General features: G+C 42.5%; 1 long non-coding RNA gene across 2 annotated transcripts; it reads right to left on the reverse strand.

Annotated features, from left to right (window-relative positions):
• Positions 1–2130: 2130 nt before the first annotated feature.
• LOC116441378 lies at positions 2131–14242 on the reverse strand. 2 transcript variants are annotated; one of them, XR_004239047.1, is made up of 4 exons: positions 11790–14242; positions 6326–6417; positions 5394–5617; positions 2131–3172 (listed from the first exon to the last, which is right to left on the reverse strand). It is a non-coding gene; the product is annotated as an uncharacterized LOC116441378 (long non-coding RNA). The 2 variants fall into 2 exon arrangements; XR_004239046.1 differs by having other exon boundaries at positions 6326–14242.
• Positions 14243–19207: the final 4965 nt, after the last annotated feature.

Here is a 19207-nt window from a genome sequence, read left to right on the forward strand (position 1 = left end):
GCTTTTCTGGCTCTTTCTGCACAACTCTGCGGTACTCAGAAGCAGCTCCGTGCCACCCCAGCACCCCTGTGAGCCCTCTCAGCCATCATGAACTAGTCTCACCTCTGACACAAATCCTGTTCTCTCTCTTTCTAACAGGGTGTGGAACCAGTGACTGTCTGCCTTGTTACCTTCTCTCCTCATTCCCTCGGTGGCCCCTCCACTTCAGGCAGACATGCTTCCTGAGCTCATATCGTGACTGGCAGCTTCAAAGAAGGAACTGCTTCAGCTGAATGGAGCTTAGATAAAGAATTTTCTTCTGCTGCTTCCACAGCCAGAGTGTTGCACAAGCACATGGTCCAGCTCGTCTCCTGGGAAAGTCCACTGCTAGTGGCACTGCAGTTTGTTCCCAATTTGAGATCAGACTGGCTTAACCCAAAATTCATACCTACGCACATATCTAGAAATGGAATTTTAAAAAGCAAAAGTCATTAGATACTTGTTTGGGATTCAAACCCAAATGAATGGAGAATTGAGCGAGATGGGTAACTGGTGTGTTCTTGACACCCAGGTTTAGGCTGTGGCAGGAGATCTACCTGGAGTTGCACCATCTCCAGGAGCTCCTCTGACAGCCCTGCTCTCAGCTGAGCTGGCTCGCCGAGCAGCTCTGCTGTAGCCTCCTGTCTCAAGGGCTGGCTGTCCCAGCTTAAAGGATATGAACAGAATAATGGGAGGCACAGGGACAGCTAAAACAGAACTCCTGGCTGTTGCTAAAGTGTCAAATTAACATTGCACACTACAGCCGATCTGGGTATAATGATCCCACAGCAGCCAAAGGGCACAAAGCTGATGGGTACTGTCTGTAAGGGAGCAGTAAATTTGTGTGTGAAGTCACAGAGGACTTAATTATAATCCCTTCATGCAAATACAGATTCTAAATCATCAGTGGGCATGTGGGGGTTCAAAAGCATCACTCAGTGTGGGGCAACGCTTGGAGAGGGAAATGGAAAGAATGCTACATCTGACGTGTTCTGACTTTGCACCAGACATCTCTTTTCCCCGTTCTTCTGTCCCCTTAGTAATTAAAACAATTCTCAGTGATAGACTGATGACCGGCTGGCTGTCTTCCCTGATGCCTTCCTCTGCCTCTCTTGCTTGTTGAGAAGGTTCAAAACACCTCAGGCTACTCCTCTGTTTATCACAAACTCAAATGTTGGTTTTCATTAAGCAGGGTGGGAGCCAGAGTGAATGTTCCTCTTCCAATCTGCCTTCCTGCTCCACCGTTTGCTAGAAAAACTCCTGTCCCCTGAGTATGGTTTCACCACTCAGCTGCTCCTAAAAGTTTTTGTGCTCCAAAGGATTTTGTAAATTGTACTGATTAATTCAAATCCCACCATGGCCTGTTAATGGTGACTGTAATGGATGTTGGCAGATTCAGTGAGAAATTCAAATATATTCAGATTAAGAGCAGAGGGTGCTTAGGCTTGGTGAGAAATGTTTGTTCCCTTGCAGTTTCAGAAGGTTTGTGTGGTGAAGAAGAGCAAGTTCATGGCAGACAGAGCTAATGTAGTCCATAAGTGACAGCTCATGACATTGATTTTAGTATCTTAATTGCTATGACTACTTGCAAAAAAAAAAAAATTTTGTTCAGCTGCCTTGAGCCTTATTTCAACCTTCTGAGGCTTCCCATCCTTACTTGGAGCTGCTGGCATTTCCCAGGAGTTAACTATGCCCTAGGGTACAGGGCTCAGGAGAATCAGACAGGGTGTGGATCTCCATTTGGTTTGGAATCTCAAAGTATTTTGCAGTCCACGTAGCTCAGAGCAGAAGTCTGTAATGAACAACAGAGCCTGTGTACATCACTGCAGAAAACAAGTGGTTCAGGAGAGCAGAAAATATTTTGAGAGGATAAGAAGATCCACAGAGGGCTGGGCATGTCTCTGCAGACATAGATACCTCTCTGGCTGGAGACTATGCAGAGCCCGAGAAATAAGTGGCTACACTTCGGACCAAGGAGCCACAGGTGCCAGAATTCTCCTTTCCACTACCAGCCACAGCTCCGACTGTTTTGGGTTACACTGCTCTTCATTTTAGTGATCTGAATGTGAAACAGGTTTCAGGAAATAAATAGCATTAATAAAAAGACAAGAGTGACCTTTTAAAATGAGTAACTATATTTAATTTAACATACTGTTTGCATTTCAGTTGGCTGGAATTAAGAACATTTATTTTCACTGGAACTGCATGCAACAGAAATACCGAGGATAGGTGCACTGTGTGAGTAAAAGTATTGAGAAATTCTGACCAGGGAAGAGCAATTCCACATCCCCCTTGGAGACATCAAAATACAACATCAATAAACTGCATATGAAACACCTACCCAGCTACATTAAAACACAACACTGTAAAAAGCTATTCTGATAATTATTTTTAACACTGCAAAATTATACATGATCATGAAGGATTGTATTTTATCAAACACCTAGTGAAATAATCCTTTAACAAACATGCAGAACAATTACAGCCCTTTCCCCTCTCTCCTCATCACAGATGACTAGTTAAAAGGTGTGGTATCACAAATTATTGTCATGTCCCCAAAGGCATAATAATACATTGCAAATTTTCACATCAGTGAGTTTTAGGTCTCCTCCTAGAATATGCAGGAGCATAAAGCCAAGGAGTTGGGCTGTTTTCACCGCGCATTTTTTGCACACCATTCTGTTAATGATGCAAAGTTAACAACCGGCCCCATGGGGCTGTGCTATCTTTAAATGAACACAAGATTGCACCAGTCTCAGAAACTTCAAACGGATAAATCTCAGCTGAAGCAGCATAATCAATGCAGCCCAAATCCTATGCCATTCCTATGTACTGAGGCTCTTTTTTTATAGTGCTGGAACTGTTTTCCTGCTGAAGTAGGGAATATTTATGGTTCTTCCTCCAACTGCAAATCAAAAGCTATAAATAGGTGCTTGTCCCAACATATGTGGAGGGAGGGTTCATAGTTGCTGTTCCACATCATCTCCAAACCCCCAAGCAGTAAATGTAAATTAGGAATATTAACATTGAGAAATAAAAGGGTTTTCTTGATACAAGCAGAAATCCTTCTTCATCTTCTGTGTTTCAGATTCACGGATTTTCAAGGCCAGGAGGGAGGATGAGGCCAACTGGTTGAAAAATGCTGCTGTTTTTCCTGAAAAAAAGCATGTAACAATCAGATGCTGAGTCAGCACAACTTGGGCATCATTAGAAAACTTTTTTCTGCAGAGGTAAAGTAAGAGCAGCTGCAGGTCATCCTATGTCTAGTGCTGGTCTAGATGCCAGCTACACCCAGGACATGGAAAAGAAACACAGTATTTCAGTATCCCAGGATTTGCAAATCATATATAAATCACATAGTCTTGGTTCTGCCACCTCAAAAAACGCAGTGGGGCCACCAATTTTTTTTTCAAACCTGAAGACTGCAGTATTCTCAGGGCAACCCAAACACAAACCTCAAAACCACAAGGCTACACAGACTCTCCAGCTGGTGTTTTCCCTATAGCATAATAAATGGGGATTGCTTTTCCTGCACACAAGAGAGGTTCCAACAACAGAAATGAAGTGCACCTTAACAGCAAGCTGAGAAGCCAGCTGTGTCCCAATTTCCCAGCTCCCAGGCAGGAGCTCTCACCACTACTCTGGTCCCTGGGGGCACACACTGATGGTAGCTAACATACACCTGGGTAAGACTGCAGAGGTGTTACCTTCTAGCATGGTTTCTTCCACTTAAAATACTGTGGAAAACCAAAGCAGTCTGGAAACAAATGGGCTGTGCAAAACTGAAAAGGCTGAATTCACTGTCCTGAATTCTGGATGGATAATCAGCCACAAAAGAGCATTGTCTGCAGCTGCACTGGAATTATGTCTGATCACTCCCTCCCTTTCAAAATATAAAATTCAGATCGTGTTCAGATTAGAGGGATCATAATAAATACTGAATGCATTTCTATTATCCTGCATTAAAAGATACTTGGTTTTTTTCCTCTGTGATTCATGATTATTATAAATTTCATTTTCCTGTTCTAGCATCACACAGCTACTTTGCACCAACTCTCTGAGGGACAACACCACCACAAGACTAAGACCAGGGAAAGCCCTTAGTCCCCTTTTATGCTGATACTTAGTTTTGGGCAGGCTCATTAAGTGCTCTATCTTACTATGATATTTCTGTATTTGTCTCACTATGTCCCCATATTCTTGCAACACCCAGCTCTACTCTGCACATGTAACATAGTCCAGTTATTTGCATAGGGACTCAGTATCACTTTTCTGACTTGGGCTGAGGAATCCTTGCACAGTAATAGCAGCACTGGATCAGACCAAAGCTCCCCAGCTGGTAGCTGGTGGGATGTTTTAGGGGCTGGAAGAAGAAGCAGGAGGATGTGCAGCAATACTTCCATGAAAAGCACACGCTCTGTGGCTCCTGAACACTGCTCCTGTGTGTGAACACCTCTGTTGTTAACAGGTCCTGGCAGACCTCTCTTCCCTGGATGAGCTCATTTCTCCTGGAAGCCCTTTGAATGTTAGGTCTCCCGTGGCTGGTGGCAATGAGTTCTGCAACTGAATTACGAACCACATGAAGTAATACTTCATTATTTTAATTTTAAACCTGCCACCCAGCAGCTTTGTGGGGTGCCTCACGACACTGCTCTTCGAGGATCAGCAAATGAGCCTTCCCCATCTTACTGACTTGACTGATGCTGAGAAGCCACAGCCTGTTTAATTACTCCTGTTTGGAATGCCATTCTTTAGGCTACCCTTCCCCAGACCTTTCTGGTTTTACTTTACTTGTACCACACTTGGAAAACCATGCACCAGGAAGCAGCCCTCCCCCTTGAAAGGACATTTAAAACCAAGTAACACCATCTGGATTTAAACACCTTCTGCTTCTAATAAGCTATGCTAAATTTTAAAATGCTTGAAAATGAATGGGTTGTGACAATCGAGGCACAGTATCAGTGTCAGCTGTGTCTGATGTCTTGTGCTTGGCTTCCCACATTGCCTTCACACTGGCAGAGGCAGGACCTATGAGCTCCTGCAGGCTCTCTCCACTCTAAATCCTGGTTAGCCATGTGTTCACCAAATCTCTCTCAATTTAGTCCAGCAGTGATTGCATACAGATGGGTTTTATTAGAGCCTGGAAAACAAACATACTAACTGGGACTGCAGCTAGCATTTGGGCAGATTTCTACCCAAAATGGGATTGCTTTCTTCCCCCTTCCCCAGTAATTCTTCCCTTGACACCGGTCCACCTGGCACAGGTTGAGATATAACCACACTGGTTTGAGGTCCCACACCTCACTCATGCTTTTTTTTCTTTGCAGCAATGAGGTAGGGGCTGTGATGCAGTAAACAGGAATCAGTTGCCATACCTATGGAGAAGACTGGTACCAGATAAAACTCCCAATTTCCTTCTTCTTCTCAAAGTCTTCATCAAAACCACAAGACTGTAGAGGCTTTTGAGATGTTCAGTACTTGAAGAACAATGAGGTTGTGGTTCCTGCTACGGCAGCAGGGCAGGGTCACTGCTGAGGCTGCTCCTGGCACAACAGCAGGGCAAGACCATGCTGTGGTGGGGCTGCAGAGCAGTTTTTTTCTACCTAAAATGAAAGGTCAATTTTACTTATCAGGGCAAAGGACATTGATGCCATGACTTGAAAATATATCCCTCTTTTAATTTCACATCTCTGGGAATGGCGAAGAGAGAAAAGTTGGAGATGGAAGATAGACACTGGTGGTCAAAGTGAAAAAATACCTGATGCATGAGAGCACTGTAAGGACAGTGTATGCACTACTGAGTATTTTGAAACCTGTAAGGCTTGGTGATTTATCCCTCACAAAGAAGAACTGGCCACTGGGTTTTTTGTGTTAAATAGCTGCTGTGCTTCACAGTCAGCATGAGAGATGGAGGCAGAAACTAAAGCTGAGGCTTCCTCTGCTTTTAGCTATGTTGTCCCCAGTGTGGGATAGTTACCTGGTGCTCAACATCAATTCACACAGCAAGGTGAGGTATTTCTAATATTTTTTTTCTAGTTTATGCAAAGTAGGGAGCTGGGTGGCAACCCACAAAAGGCTGGCTCCCTGATCATCCAAACTTTACACTAATTAAACATTTTAACAAAGGCATCAGCATCCACTGGTTACAGATTACATAGCTCTTATTAATCAGCACTCAACCCCCTGTTTGCTAGTTGATATCTCTCATGCTAATTAGTCTGCATGCACAGTTTTTCCTCCATCTGGGGTCTGTTTTGAGTAGGTGGTCAATGGGTTGGTGGTTGTGGTCTCCCACTGCCAGATTTACCTTTCCCCAAGTTACTGCTCAGTTCTGCTGACTTCACTCCTGGTGGCTCTGGTCCAGACTGCCCATTCATCTTGGGACTGTCTTCCCTTTCCCTTAAAACAAAAGATTAGCCAAGAGCACAAGGTTCACAATACAATTGCTTAATCAAAACTGTCCAGCTATTGCTACTGATTCATAACTAAAAAAAAAATTGTGAAGTTTGGCTCAGATCTTGAGGGGCTCCATATCAGTGATGCATGACAGATGTGACTGCAGGCAAAGGTAATAGTTACTTCATTATTATTATTCACTATTAGTAACTGGAACTGTGTTTAACTCTTCTACAGGCCAATCTCACGATCATCACCGTAGGGACTCACTTGATGGAAGAGTGAAGACTGCAGAGACAGCAACACTTCGGTGGTTTTCAGCCGTGGCTAGACCCTAGATGGGTCCTCCAGACTCCTCTATGGATATGCAGTAATGGACAGAGCCCCAAGGAGCTTTAATTTAAAAAACCCCAAAACCCAAGCAAAGCCAGCAATGTGAACTGCCCTGTCTCGCTGCCAGCACCTTGCCTTCTCCTTCCCAACCCTTCCACCCAAGGACCAGGAGTGAATATGATGTTTTACCCCTATTTAACACCCAATTAAGCAAGAACAAATGCACCTCCATTAAGAAGTGCTGACTGCTGTTTGATAAAGCAGAGTACATTAGCACACACCAAGACTGGTCACGAGGTTGAGTCCATTTTTCCACCAGAGCAAGCTTCACTATACTTTGCTTAGTCTTTGGCCAGATATCACAGAAGCAGCATAGCTTAAAAACTCTACTAGAAGAGATCCATAGGTTGTGCAATACTCTGGTTAATTAGTGTTTGTAAAGCACTTTCCGGAGGAAAAAAGTGCCAAGGACGATCAATATTATCAACAGTGTTTTCTTTCATCAAGTCCTTGCCAATAATCCTCTCAGTTTTTGTTTTCAGGATTAAATTAAGCACTTTTGTAGTTCTGTTGGGTACAGCCAAGCAATTATTGCTTTTCAGCTCAATCCTTCCAGGTTTGGTTTGATTTTATCTGGGCTTTGTTTTATTGCTGGCTCCATTCTGTATTAAAGGAGCAGTTGAAGCTGATGACCTTTCCCTGGCTTATCCATATTTAAGATAGTGGAAAGAAGTGACTGAGAAAGGCATTAAATTAATAGGACTTTATGGAGGATTGAGAATGAAGCTGGAATGCAAGAATAAGTGCAAACCTATACACAAGGGAACGAGGGATGAAGTATAGAATAAAATTACTAAAGATAAATGTTATCTCTTTCCTGGAGAAGAGATTGATGGGGTTTTTTTCCAAAACATGATGCACTACACCTTATTTTCTTGTGTTTGATGAAGAGCTTCGTGAAGAAATTTTAGCTAAGGCAGAGAAGAGGTTCAGCATGAGAGAGGGGACCCACTTGAAGAGTAAATGTTAACACCCACAGGTAAAGAGAAACTTCTGGGATGAAGAAAGGATCTGCTGAAGTTTTTTGTGGCTCAAGCTTAGAAATATTTATTTCATATTTTGTTTTCATGCAATACTGTCTCTCCAAAAAGAAGAAGAAAAAACAATCTGGTGAGAAAGAACTTCCTTCAGCTGCTGACAGGACTTGCTGGCAAGAATCAGAATATGCTACTGGAAGAAACAGATAATTTTGATAAATACAGTCTAATAAATTAGTTTAATTGTAAAGTGCAACCCAAAGAGGAAGACAATACACTTAGGAACTGCTAACAAAATTTTCTGATTTAATTAAGGTTATCATCAGTGGGAACTCATGAGAAGGGGAAAGACATGAACATTATGAAAGTACCAACGAGCATGCATGAGATACCTTTGTGAAGTTCCTTCAAGTACATTTCTAGCCTTCAAATTGATTAGAGGGTATGAAAATGCAAATCTCCAGTACTTATAAATCAGAATAACTTCTTTTTAATATCTCCTTATCTTTCTGGTGCTTCATTCATGTGTCACACCCTTTATATGTTGAATGTGTAGTTAATATATCCTTCTCTTTGTTAAATTCAGTTTGGAAATTGAGATAAATTTGCTGTTAAATAACTGAAGGGAGAGAATTAAGAAAAATGGGAAAAATTTGAAGAAAAAAAAGGAGAAAAGATAGCAACTAGCGGGTCAGGTCTGCATTTTCACTCAGCCCATGTGAATCACATAAGAGTGATTCAAAACAGTGAATGACTCAAAATAATTGCAGGTGACCACACTGTTATATTGTCTTCTTGTGAGCTCTGGAGGTTAAATTCCTCCTCTGAGTTTTGAATTTTGCTTACAGAAGGGATTTAAATGTATTTTTTATATTCCCCACCATCTACCTTGTTCTGAGTGTTGTAGAAGAGCAGTACTTGACATTCCAGTAAAAAAAAAGCTCTAGAATTTGAAGTTTCCCCCACAGCTAATCAAGGGGCTGTCCAAGTCATAACAAATATGAAGCAATAGAATTGAAGTGCCTGGCTGTCATGGTTTAACCTCAGATGGCAACTAAGTACCAGGCAGCTGCCTGTTCACTCCATCCCCTCTGGCCTGGTGTGGTGGGTGAGAAGGAGAATCAGAAAAAGATAAAACCTGTGGATTGAGGTTCAAAGAGTTTAATAATTGAAATAAAGTAAATTATAATAATAACAACATTAAGAATGATGATGAAAAGGGAGATAACAAAAAGAAAGAGAGGAATAAACCCCAAGTAAACCAAGTGATGCACAATACAATTTCTCACCACCTGCTGAACTGTGCCCAGCTGGTCCCTGAGCAGCAATCAAGCAACAATTAAAACATCAGTGTGTTATCAACATCATTCTCATCCTAAATCCGAAACAGTAGTGTACCAGCTGCTAAGAATAATTAACTGTATCCCAGCTGAAGCCAGGCCACTGATATTCCTCTGTTAGGTCAATTCTCCAGCTTGACATGGAGCCTTCATCTGTTTTTACTGGGCTTGGCATTTATGTGAAAGGCAAGCTGGATGTTTCTGGCTGACTGAGGTCAGTGGTGCTGGAGCAGCACAGCCCCAAGAGGTAGCAGCAGCACTTTCCCCACGGCTGATTGATGATTAGGTTCCCGTGTGACTCAGAAGAGTGGGGGGTGAGAGGCAGGCAAGGCACTTTTGGGAGAGCATTTCCTGACTCTGAGCTGAAGAAGCCAGAGCCAGCACAGGCACATCAAACACAGCCCTCCTCCCACGAGAGGTTGTGGTCAGACTGACAGTTCTTGAAAGTCACTGGGTATTCATCCTGCACTAACAGGAGGCGCTGCAGAAGCAAATAAAAACAGGCAGAAAGCTAATCAATGGGAAGAAATTTTATCTGCCTTTATTTTGAGAATTATTTGGGCTCCCATGAAGCACGAGGCTTCTCTACACCTCTGACAGACAGTTATCAAACTGTCTTAGGCACAGTCAATACACCACCACAGAAGCAAACATACTCAATTTAAGAGCCCTTTCAATTTGGTTCATAACTTTATTTTTGGAACAAAATTAGAACTTTGTCAGCCTGAAAACAGCACAATAAAACCAAGATCATTACTCTTTCTCTGCTTGATGAAAGCTTTATGGCTCACACAGCATGTCTAATCCTTTATGTCCTGTCGCTACAATGCATCTAAAGAATAATCTCCCTTTCTCCTCTATAATTCACTTGACAGCCAAATAATGTATTTTTTAAATCACACAATTTCTTAAGCAGTGTTTTATCTCCCTTATGCCCTCCACACATTTGCAGTTAAAACCTCCTCTCTGTTCCAATACCTTCTTTCCCCACCCAAACACTCCCCTGCCTCCCCAACAGTGCCAATCAGCCACTTGTCTGCCTCCAAAAAGCACTTTTGCTGGCAGCCTTGCTGCTTGCTCCTGCTTTTTCTCCTGGGGCAGGACATGCCTTCTCCAGAAACTGTCTGCAGACTGACACCTGCAGCCTAATGGCATTGAGACAAAACCACATTAATTCTCATTCTTGTGCAGCCCAGGTGTTCAGCAGAACTGAATACCTGCAGGGTACAGTGACTAGCAGTGAAGAGTAGTGCTAGAAGTTTAAAATGAGAATATTCAAGTCTTCCCAGAGAACCAACAGCTTTCTTCTACCGTAAAGAAACAGAAAAAAGGGATTGGTTTGGGGTTTTATGGGCAGAGTTTTTATGGGCAGAGAGAACAATTTCCATGAAGATTTGGTTTTAATCAGTCTCTTGGCAAAGTGTCCCAAGGATGAGCAAGATTTATTACCTTCACCTTGAGGCTGATACACAGGTAGTCTTAGTTACCTACAGCACACAGATTTGTAACAGTGGGATTAAAAGGGTTGTATGTCCCACTTCCCATCATCTCCATTAACAACCTAAAGTTCAGCAGGAAAATTCCAAAAATTAGTAAATACTGAAATATACTGGTGAGGCAGGGGTGTCCTAAATTCATTGAAACAGAGAGACATAAATTACAGAAAGCTGTGCCAACACCAGCTTCGAGTATAGGGGAGAAGCAATCCTGCCCACAAATTGTCCTCACAAAACCATACACACATCAGCTGGGCAAGTTAATAGCAGTCTAAGAGGGTACATGGTAACTACTCACAAATAATTCTAAATAGTCTAAGATGTCAATTTTAAAAAATGCACAATTATTCAGGGTAGCTTTGGGTGAGAAAGGAAAAATGGTGAAAACCAAAGAGAAACAGATCAAGTTTAGGAAGGAAATCTTTGACTATTGAGAAGATTTCTCTATACTGAAGTACCCAGGTCTGAGGCTTTACTCAGGTTCATATATATTGAAATGAACAGATATGGAGCAATTTCAAGCCCTAGCATCCAATACATTTGCAGGTGGAGCGATGTTTCTACTGGGAGCAGAGCTGCAGAGGGTCACATCTCTCTAGAGACTTGGGATGGACGCTCACAGCTGACCCTTACTCTCTGTGTATGCACACCTTTACTTGCACTAAATGGTGCATTTTTACTGTCTTCAATTAACTTTTTGACAGTTGATTTCCTCTCCAGCTGGAGAGGGAGTCTCTCACTACAAAATATTCAAACAATAACTTTCATACAGACCCCTGACACCACAGAGAATTTTCTCAAGCATAGGAGAGACAAGTTCAAGCACAAGTTCAGCTCTCCACAGCTCCTTGGCAAGACCTCAGCAGCCAATCTTCACCACCACAGCTGCAAGAGACAGTGCTGCCTTGAAGGAAAACACGCCTGAGAGACAAAACAGTCCTTCATCCCCTCTGAATGTGATCCAGCAGCTCCACCTCAAAAATGTTAGAATGGAGATGAGGGAAGAGAATGAAAGGAAAATGCATTAGAAATTTACTGTAACACTTCTACAGTAATATTACTCATAATATACACATATATAGCACCCACTTTCACAGTCAGGTCCATTTAATAAAGCTGTAGAAATTGTGTTTTAGAGTGGATGCTCAAAGAGAGAAAGAAATTCATACCTAGCTCTCTGCAATCCTGGCGTGCCGCTGGGAGCCTGGGAAGCTTTTCCGCTCTTAGTACAACTGCTGACATCCAGTTCCATGTTTTGGGCTCCAAAACACACACCTGACTCTCCCAGCACACTTTAATTGAAGATCTGCCTATCTTAGCCATAGCCCTGTTGAGCAGAAATGAGATTTTTCACCTTTATTTGTGCTGGAGGGAATGATGTGAGTAGGTTTTCGCCATTGATTAATGGGAGGATAGCCACTTTTCCCTAGAGTGTCACCTTTCCCTCTTTCTGTCATTCATTGGGTGATGCTGGGAGAGGCTTGCAATCAGTAACTTGAGGTGTCAAGAGTACTTCAACAAATCCTGGAGTTGCACAGTGCCCTTGCAAAGCCATGAGAGCCTGTGTCCTGCCATGTCCATTAGATGCAGGTGTATGTTGGCAGGCCAAGGATTCTTCTGGCAGCAGGTTCAAAGCAAGTGTTACTAAAGGCTCCTTACTCCTGAAGGGCACATCCATTCAATAAAGATATATGTGCTCCCTTTCTCTTATGCTATACCTAGAGTCTAAATCATACAGTTTTATCACAAATACAGTAAGAGCTGATATTCCTCTTAAGGTTCTATTTAATTTTCAAAGTACATTTCTTTTTTTTTTATGTTTCCCAAAAACATCCATAAAGTCCAGTCCTACAGTTCTCAGCAAAAGAAGGCCGATAAAGGAAACCTTTTTATTCCTTTTAATGAATCAGGGGGAGCTGACATACGTTTCTTGAATGCCTGAAGATGGCAAAGATTAATGAGAAAGGGAGGACAAATAAATCATAAGTCCTTTTAAGTCCATAAGTATTTTATGAACAAATGACAAAGTTTTGAAGAACTTTTCTATTCTTCATTTCAGCAACAAGATTAATTCCCAGCTCCTTCTGCAGGAATGTCCCCCTTGAGTTGCGTGGTGATTTTTTTCTGTGGGGAAGATGGAACAGAAGGAAGAAGCGGAGGAGAGGAGAAAGGAGGAGACAGTGAAATAGATTCCAGGTTTAATTTCCAAATTTTTTTTAACCTTGGCAAAAAAAGATTGGGAAGGTGCTATCAGTGAATTTCTCTTCCGTTCCCCTACTTGAGACATTTCTCTGAATCATTTAAAGCCCTCTGGATGCATTATGTCCGACAAGGAGGCTGAAGCAGCTCCTCCCAAGAGCTGTTTGGGGTTGTGGACAAGGGACATGGCCCACACCATGGACTGCACTGCAGAAGTGTCCCCCAGGCCATGACCCAAACTGCTTCATTCCCCCTGCCCAGTGCAGCCCTGCAGAGAGGCACAGGGGGAGGCCTGGGGGGTTTGTAGCCACCCTGACTGAAAACAAGGCACCCACAGGGAGCAGCTCTGTGGAGCGGAGCTCCAGGCACCAGCGTGGACATGGACACTCCAGAGCTGCCCCTGTGTCACACTGAGCCCACCACCACCACCACCTTGGGCTGGCATTGCAGGCAGAGAGCTGGCTCAAAAGTCTCACCCAGAGCACTGAAAGAAACCAGCCAGAACAGCCTTGCAGCCCTCTATGTCCCATCACTCTGGTGTTTCTAAGAATAAAAGACTGGGAAAACCACTTTGTTTCTGTTTTTAAATTTCAGAGGCTTTCTCGTGAATAGTTCTCCCTTCTCCTTCCCCAGTGCTCTGCAAGAGGAATAGGGAAGCAGGGCACAGGATTGTTCTGCTGAGAAAAGGCTCCTGCTGTGATCTTTGTGGAACTCAGACAGGTTTAGATGGGTTATTAGCACCCAAAATACTGCAGCCAATATGTATTTCATCTGGAGGTCCCTTCAAGGTTTGTGCAACTCCCTTGGAGCTGCAATCAGGCACTCTACTGAAACAGAGCCACAGCAGAACTTGACAGAGAGAGTTTCCAAGTGCACAAAGCTTCTGCAGGCCTGTGACCATGGTCATAGGAGCAATTGGAAGAGGCTCATTCACAATCCCCTCCAGGAAACTGCTGCAAGGGGAGCTCCACAGCCACCTGTGCTGCTGCACCTCCCAACAGATGCTGGTTTTTAACAGCAATTTCCTTTTCCACTTCTGAATGGCACCAGTCACCATGTAAGCTGAGACCAGTTTGCCAGTCTGTATCCTCAGGTTGTCTTTTGGCTTTCTCCCTTATTTTTCAGTGTCTTTTATTCCTTCTTGCAGTTTAAGTGTCTTACATGTAGCAATTTATATATTGGACAATGAGGCATCTAACAGTTTCCCTTTTTCTCCACTGTCTCCTTATTTATACCATGGCCTTCTCCATGGTTGCAATGTGATTTATATATATCTTTTTTTTAACTTCCAATATTTGACACAGACAGATTGCATTATTGTCCCTGTCACTGGTTTTTAAATAGGATGCAAATTACTAGCAAAACAGATGCCGCAATACTGAAATTCATAGAATCACAGAACATTCTGAGTTGGAAGGGACCCACAGGGACCATTAAAGTCCAGCTCCTGGCCCTGCACAGGACAGCCACAAGAGTCACACCAGGTGCCTGAGAGTGTTGTCCAAAACTTCTTGAACTCTGTCAGGCTTGGTGCTGTGACCACTGCCCTGGGGAGCCTGTTCAGTGCCCAGCCATCCTCTGGGTGCAGAACCTTTCCCTGATATCCAACCTAGACCTTCCCCAACACAACTTAATGCCATTCCCTCAAGTAATTCATCCTTCACTCCCTTTCTTGAAGAGGAAGCAGGGGGAAAAACAGAAGAATACTTTTGCACCCAGAAAACAGGGTTGCCCAGGGATTTTCTAAAGATTTTCCATGCCTCTCTTGAAATCCCTGGTAGCCCCTCTGCTTCCTTCCAAAAACTCTGTTGTAGTTTGTGGTCTGAAGCCATGTCTGTGACCCAGCCCTACCGTGGACAGCCTAGCAAGTGTTTGGACATGGCACCAGCCAGAACCAAGGACTTCATATTTCTGATGTCTCTCCCTGTGCATCCTGTTTTCTCTCTTTATTTTGCCTTGTTTTCTCTATTTCTTAGACACGGGTCTAGACTGAAATTGGGAAGAGCTCCACTCTACAAAAGTACAGTCACAATATTGAGGAGCCCAACATGAGATTTAGATCAAGGAATATCTTAATATGCTGTCAAATTCAAAAATACTACCAAAACGTTTCTGGATTATAAGTGCTTTCACAAAAACAAATAGTAAGTACTAAACAAGAAATCAAACAGTAAGTATAAAACAACAACTAATGTCTGGAAACTTGAGCCAGGCAAATCTGAATTAGAAACTTGATGTACATTTTTAAACTTGATTAATCACTGCAACTTACTGAAGTCTTTCCAAAAGTCATGCTTGAGTTAGACTCAATGTCTTAGGCTCCCCAGAATAATCATTGGATTACATTCTACCTTTACCTGATGATCAGAACATCTCCTCTGGTCCTAAGTGACAATGTCTGCATTAGTTGAATCAAATAGAACAGAGATTTCATCAAGACAACTTTAATATTTCATTGTTTTATTAAACCATTGGGGTGTTTGCTTGCCTTTTCTGCCAGCAGCATATTGACTGTTTTAGGATCCAGGTTCCTATGGCAGGCAGTACACTTTCTTTTACAAAGCTGTCCAAATTGTGTAGCTGTCCTTAGGGCTATGAGTACTGATCTAAGTCAGAGGAAAAAAGTTTTGGTCCAGATTCTGAACTTCCAGCCCTATGGGATGAAGGCAAACCATGTGACTTTTATATTGCACATTGGTCATTAGGAAAAGTGTTTCCAGTTGATTCTGCAAGCAATCTCCAGCAAAAAACAATTTTGCAGAACCACTGACACAGACTTTTTCTTTGTATTTAATGACATTTTATTGCTCCTGTTACACTGGGACTTACTTCTCTCTACAGTGCACAAGAGGCAGTTTTAAGTCAGTAATGGCTATTTTCTTGGTCCCTTCTACAACTACATTAAATAAAATTCCAGTTTTATTTCCCATGTTCTGTACAAGCAGGGCAGTTTACAACTCGGCTGAAGCAAATCTAGTGGCTTGGTTCCACTTTCAATGTTTAGCAACAAAACCTTTTCCCTAAAGCAGTCATTATTTATTAGAGGCAGGTTTATTCTGATTCTGAGAGGTCAACACATGTCCATTGTCCTTAAAATATTCCCCAGAGGAGGGGGGATTCTTAGATGACCAGATATCTCCCAGTGGATAAGAAGTTCTGTTAATATTTCTGAAAAAATAATAGCAATGTAAGACTCCATGTCGTGATCTCAGGTACTGAGATACCTTGGGTTTTCCATTGAGCATAAAAACCTCAAAAACCTGACCATGTTTTAAGGCTTGGTGTAAGAGGCAGACACTCAGCAGTCATTAGTTTAATTACCAGACTGTGAAGGAATTCTGATGTGCTCAGTAAAGATGGAGGAGAAAGCTCTGATCCCTCCTGCTGTCACATTTTGCTGATTTTGGTGAAGCTGCTTTTAATTAATTATGTGAAAGGAGTCCCTTTAAGGCTCCCACCATAAAATCTCACTTGATTCCTCATAAATAATGTCTCTCAAGCTTATTCATAGTAATAAAAATATATAGTGCACTGATTAAAACTGTTGTAATTTATATGCATTAAAACCTCGATTTAAAGATGTATTAAGGGGCAAAATTCCTTGACCATGACACTCTAGTTTGCATTTAATTACAAACTAAAGATTCAGGAAATGAGATTGCCATGTACTGGCAAAGAACAATAAAGCTCAATGAAATTGTTTTCCTATCCTTCTATGTTGGGAGCAAACCTTACCCTGAAAAAAAAAAAAGGCAATAATACTGTTTTCCATAGATTTGCAAAGATGTTGTCAAGGCAAGGTTCAGGAGAGCAAATAATCCACCTCAGTGTCCATAATGATGATTCAGATGGTCACCACAGTAATTTTTAAAACAAAGGCTCACTTTTCTGGTTCATGTCAAAAGTCTGAAGGGGAAGGAAATTGCAAACTCCACAACCAGCACCATGCCAGGTCCTACATCCCATCAAGCTCTTCCTGTCCTTCTAATGATAACAACCACAGAGGTGCCCAACACTTTATGAGATATCTTAGAAGAGCAACCTTTTTGCAATGTGTCTTTCAAAGCAATCGCTTTGCCTTCATCTTAAGGAGCATTTGACAGGTTTTTGCCTGTTTTGACAGTTCATGAGTAGCCCACAGCATGCAGGAGCAAAAACCCTGCATTAAAAATACTTGAGCCAAAGCTGGTGTTTCACATATCAAGGGCTGAGATGGCCAACAGTCTGAATGGCAAAAGCAGCACAAAATTCCAGGTAAGGTCCTGCGCCTGCTTCTCCCCTGGCATTATTCAGTTTATTATACCAGTTTATTTAACTGACAGACCATCACCTGTGCCTTTCATGCTTTCCATGCACTCAGGTTAAGGATATCTTTTCAGTCTGAATGACCTTGGGTTGGAACAAGCAATGCTGAGAACAGAAATAGGATTTCAGAGCAAGAATTTGCACAAGCACAGGACTCCCGTGCTGCTGCCTGTAGCAGAGCAAAATGACTTTTTCTCTGTACACAAGCAGAATCCTCAAAGGCACAAAGCTGTCGAGGACGGAAATCCATTTTTAATATGTTCAGTAGCTGTAAACAGTATTATCTGCTAAGTTTAATCATTAACTATTTCTTCCCCATTTGTTCAAAGGAAGACAAATGCAGAAACTGGAAATGCAGCGAGACTGTTCCATCAGAGAGCACTTCATGCAGCCAGCACTGTAAATGCATTTCACATTAGCTGAGAGCTCATCTCAGGAAGGCCGCTAAAAGCCGCAGTAAGCTCTCATAAAACAAAACACAACAAAGCAGAGCAAAAAGCCCCATCATATTTTACATTACAGAACATTCCTGGTGAGCCACACTCCGAGCTCCTGAACATTAAGGCTTCTGCTGCACAAGCCAATTTCCACACCACAGCCCCTTATTGTAATCCTACAGCCAGAGGACATCTTGTGCACAGCACTACATTCACTGGACTGAAATAAAGCCATCTACCCACCCAAGCACTGTCACTGCTTCATTTTCTGTGAGCAGGGTGGTTTCACCTTGACCTGCCTTCAAACCATCTGAGCCAGAGCCCTCTTCATGTTTGTAAGGCTTGGATGAGTGTGTTTAGTGTGAGTTTCCCTACCCACAAACTTATTGGTTTCATGTTTTACAGTGAGATTGAAATTAAACTTCTCCCGTGCCAGTAACAGTTCCTATCGACACAAGGCCATACTATCCATTTCTCTCCGGTGCACCTGCCCTCGTAAACTCTCTACAGAGCAATTCATACTGATGATATACCAGGTTTTCTTCCCAAACAAGCATAGAACTGAAAGAAATCATTGCATGGTAATGTAGTGGAGAGGGGAAGTTTGTCAAATCCAATTATAATTACAGACAGAAACATTTCTATTCAAGATTTTTACTCCTGATGTCAGTCAAGAGCAATGAGATTTGAATAAAAAAGGCTCCATCAGATTAAAATCACACAGTGCAGTGAAATGATGACTGTGCCAGGTTTTAGTCTGTAGCAGAAGATCCTCCTTCACCAGCAGCCATTTACATCTCTGAGGGCTGAGCAATGCTGTGTCATTCCATCCTCTACCTCTGCAGCATTTCCCTCACTGGGCAGAGGTCTGTAGGGAAACTGAAACCCCTGAAACCTCCCCTGAAACCCAGCAGAACTCCCCAAAGCCTGTGGAAGACTGACATTGTGTTTTGCCTGAACACACTCCCAGACCAAGGTAAACTTCCAGCTAACCGAATCTTTGGGATGAAGTGGAATATAAATTTTAAGGCATGAAGACAAGTCTCCTGTCCTTCCCAAATGCCATCTCTCACTATAGTTGGTCCCCCCTCCCCTGCCCTGCTCACCTCTGTGGAACACCAGTCACCAACTCCTCAGGTACCTTCTACTGGTGAACATTTTCTTGCAGTGCCGTGCTCTGAAAAATGTACAAACAAATCCCTCTGGTCCAGGGGACAGGTGTGCTTAACCTAAGCTGTTGGAGATGACTTACTCTGCAGATGTCACTGGGAACTATTCATGTGTTTCGGAATTAAGCCTGTGATGAAAGCTTTGCTGGATAAGTGACAGAGTTCCTGGTGTTTGCAGGATGAAGCCTGAAATTTGGCAGACTTTTACTGTTGCAAATAAACAATGCCAACAGCAAGAGGAGGTTTTCAAACTCTTTTCCTGGGAATTGACTTAAAATAGATTTATTCAGCAGGACTGAGAAAGCACTGCATCACTAGCCATTTGGGACAATACTGCTTCACAAAGACATATGGGATGATATTGAAATTCCAGTTATTCAACCCTGAAATTTTAGTCCAAAAAGCCAGTACCATTTTGGGCTCAGTTAGAATTTGCTTTATTGGTTTTTAATTTCAAAGTTAACTGTCATCATAAAG

Source organism: Corvus moneduloides, chromosome 3 (assembly GCF_009650955.1).
Source record: "Corvus moneduloides isolate bCorMon1 chromosome 3, bCorMon1.pri, whole genome shotgun sequence".
NCBI lineage: Eukaryota > Metazoa > Chordata > Aves > Passeriformes > Corvidae > Corvus > Corvus moneduloides.